Here is a 4212-nt window from a genome sequence, read left to right as displayed (position 1 = left end):
TTGGTGCTTTAGGTTCGGTTGCGTGAAACCCCTTTAATACTGTATCTGAGTATCTTTTTATATAGGCCTTAGTGGTCCCTAATACTGTATCTGATGTGTATTTTTTATATAGGCCTTAGTGGTCCCCTAATACTGTATCTGAAGTCTCTTTTATATAGGCCTTGGTGGTCCCTAATACTGTATCTGATGTCTATTTTATATAGGCCTTAGTGGTCCCCTAATACTGTATCTGAGAGTCTTTTTATATAGTCCTTAGTGGTCCCCTTAATACTGTATCTGAAGTCTCTTTTATACAGACGCTTAGTGGTCCCCTAATACTCTGTATCTGAAGTCTCTCTTTTAATATAGACCTTAGTGGTCCCCTGATACTGTATCTGAAGTCTCTTTTATATAGACCTTAGTGGTCCCCTAATACTGTATCTGGAATATCTTTTATATAGGCCTTAGTGGTCCCCTAATACTGTATCTGAAGTATCTTTTATATAGGCCTTAGTGGTCCCCTAATACTGTATCTGATGTGTATTTTATATAGGCCTTAGTGGTCCCCTAATACTGTATCTGAAGTCTCTTTTATATAGGCCTTAGTGGTCCCCTAATACTGTATCTGATGTCTATTTTATACAGGCCTTAGTGGTCCCCTAATACTGTATCTGAAGTCTTTTTTATATAGTCCTTAGTGGTCCCCTAATACTGTATCTGAAGTCTCTTTTATATAGGCCTTAGTGGTGCCCCTAATACTGTATCTGAAGTCTCTTTTATATGACCTTAGTGGTCCCCTGATACTGTATCTGAAGTATCTTTTATATAGACCTTAGTGGTCCCCGATACTGTATCTGAAGTCTCTTTTATATAGACCTTAGTGGTCCCCTAATACTGTATCTGAAGTATCTTTTATATAGGCCTTAGTGGTCCCCTAATACTGTATCTGAAGTATCTTTTATATAGGCCTTAGTGGTCCCCTATTACTGTATCTGATGTGTATTTTATATAGGCCTTAGTGGTCCCCTAATACTGTATCTGAAGTCTCTTTTATATAGGCCTTAGTGGTCCCCTAATACTGTATCTGATGTCTATTTTATATAGGCCTTAGTGGTCCCCTAATACTGTATCTGAAGTCTTTTTTATATAGTCCTTAGTGGTCCCCTAATACTGTATCTGAAGTCTCTTTTATATAGACCTTAGTGGTCCCTTAATACTGTATCTGAAGTCTCTTTTATATAGGCCTTAGTGGTGCCCTAATACTGTATCTGAAGTCTCTTTTATATAGACCTTAGTGGTCCCCTGATACTGTATCTGAAGTATCTTTTATATAGGCCTTAGTGGTCCCCTAATACTGTATCTGGAAGTATCTTTTATATAGGCCTTAGTGGTCCCCTAATACTGTATCTGATGTGTATTTTATATAGGCCTTAGTGGTCCCCTAATACTGTATCTGAAGTCTCTTCTATATAGACCTTAGTGGTCCCCTAATACTGTATCTGAAGTCTCTTCTATATAGACCTTAGTGGTCCCCTAATACTGTATCTGAAGTCTGTTTTATATAGTCCTTAGTGGTCCCCTAATACGCTTATCTGAAGTCTCTTTTATATAGTCCTTAGTGGTCCCCTAATACTGTATCTGAAGTCTCTTTTATATAGACCTTAGTGGTCCCTTAATACTGTATCTGAAGTCTCTTTTATATAGGCCTTAGTGGTGCCCTAATACTGTATCTGAAGTCTCTTTTATATAGACCTTAGTGGTCCCCTGATACTGTATCTGAAGTATCTTTTATATAGGCCTTAGTGGTCCCCTAATACTGTATCTGATGTGTATTTTATATAGGCCTTAGTGGTCCCCTAATACTGTATCTGAAGTCTCTTTTATATAGGCCTTAGTGGTCCCCTAATACTGTATCTGATGTGTATTTTATATAGGCCTTAGTGGTCCCCTAATACTGTATCTGAAGTCTTTTTTATATAGTCCTTAGTGGTCCCCTAATACTGTATCTGAAGTCTCTTTTATATAGACCTTAGTGGTCCCCTAATACTGTATCTGAAGTCTCTTTTATATAGGCCTTAGTGGTGCCCTAATACTGTATCTGAAGTCTCTTTTATATAGACCTTAGTGGTCCCCTGATACTGTATCTGAAGTATCTTTTATATAGGCCTTAGTGGTCCCCTAATACTGTATCTGAAGTATCTTTTATATAGGCCTTAGTGGTCCCCTAATACTGTATCTGATGTGTATTTTATATAGACCTTAGTGGTCCCCTAATACTGTATCTGAAGTATCTTTTATATAGGCCTTAGTGGTCCCCTAATACTGTATCTGAAGTATCTTTTATATAGACCTTAGTGGTCCCCTGATACTGTATCTGAAGTCTCTTTTATATAGGCCTTAGTGGTCCCCTAATACTGTATCTGAAGTATCTTTTATATAGACCTTAGTGGTCCCCTAATACTGTATCTGAAGTATCTTTTATATAGGCCTTAGTGGTCCCCTAATACTGTATCTGAAGTATCTTTTATATAGGCCTTAGTGGTCCCCTAATACTGTATCTGATGTGTATTTTATATAGGCCTTAGTGGTCCCCTAATACTGTATCTGAAGTCTCTTTTATATAGGCCTTAGTGGTCCCCTAATACTGTATCTGATGTGTATTTTATATAGGCCTTAGTGGTCCCCTAATACTGTATCTGAAGTCTTTTTTATATAGTCCTTAGTGGTCCCCTAATACTGTATCTGAAGTCTCTTTTATATAGACCTTAGTGGTCCCCTAATACTGTATCTGAAGTCTCTTTTATATAGGCCTTAGTGGTGCCCTAATACTGTATCTGAAGTCTCTTTTATATAGACCTTAGTGGTCCCCTGATACTGTATCTGAAGTATCTTTTATATAGGCCTTAGTGGTCCCCTAATACTGTATCTGAAGTATCTTTTATATAGGCCTTAGTGGTCCCCTAATACTGTATCTGATGTGTATTTTATATAGGCCTTAGTGGTCCCCTAATACTGTATCTGAAGTCTCTTCTATATAGACCTTAGTGGTCCCCTAATACTGTATCTGAAGTCTCTTCTATATAGACCTTAGTGGTCCCCTAATACTGTATCTGAAGTCTGTTTTATATAGTCCTTAGTGGTCCCCTAATACTGTATCTGAAGTCTCTTTTATATAGACCTTAGTGGTCCCCTAATACTGTATCTGAAGTCTCTTTTATATAGGCCTTATTGGTCCCCAAATACTGTATCTGAAGTCTCTTTTATATATACCTTAGTGGTCCCCTAATACTGTATCTGAAGTCTCTTTTATATAGGCCTAAGTGGTCCCCTAATACTGTATCTGAAGTCTCTTTTATATAGACCTTAGTGGTCCCCTAATACTATATCTGATGTCTATTTTATATAGACCTTAGTGGTCCCCTAATACTGTATCTGAAGTCTCTTTTATATAGGCCTTATTGGTCCCCTAATACTGTATCTGAAGTCTCTTTTATATGGACCTTAGTGGTCCCCTAATACTGTATCTGAAGTATCTTTTATATAGGCCTTAGTGGTCCCCTAATACTGTATCTGAAGTATCTTTTATATAGGCCTTAGGGCTCCCCTAATACTGTATCTGAAGTATCTTTTATATAGGCCTTAGTGGTCCCCTAATACTGTATCTGATGTGTATTTTATATAGGCCTTCGCGGTCCCCTAATACTGTATCTGAAGTCTCTTTTATATAGGCCTTAGTGGTCCCCTAATACTGTATCTGATGTCTATTTTATATAGGCCTTAGTGGTCCCCTAATACTGTATCTGAAGTCTTTTTATATAGAGTCCTTAGTGGTCCCCTAATACTGTATCTGAAGTCTCTTTTATATAGACCTTAGTGGTCCCCTAATACTGTATCTGAAGTCTCTTTTATATAGGCCTTAGTGGTGCCCTAATACGCTTATCTGAAGTATCTTTTATATAGGCCTTAGTGGTCCCCTAATACTGTATCTGAAGTATCTTTTATATAGGCCTTAGTGGTCCCCTAATACTGTATCTGATGTGTATTTTATATAGGCCTTAGTGGTCCCCTAATACTGTATCTGAAGACTCTTCTATATAGACCTTAGTGGTCCCCTAATACTGTATCTGAAGTCTCTTCTATATAGACCTTAGTGGTCCCCTAATACTGTATCTGAAGTCTTTTTTATATATGTCCGTGTCCCCTAATACTGTATCTGAAGTCTCTTTTATATAG

This window comes from Perca fluviatilis, chromosome 22 (assembly GCF_010015445.1).
Source record: "Perca fluviatilis chromosome 22, GENO_Pfluv_1.0, whole genome shotgun sequence".
Taxonomy (NCBI): Eukaryota; Metazoa; Chordata; class Actinopteri; order Perciformes; family Percidae; genus Perca; species Perca fluviatilis.
Note: the sequence above shows the minus strand (reverse complement) of the source record.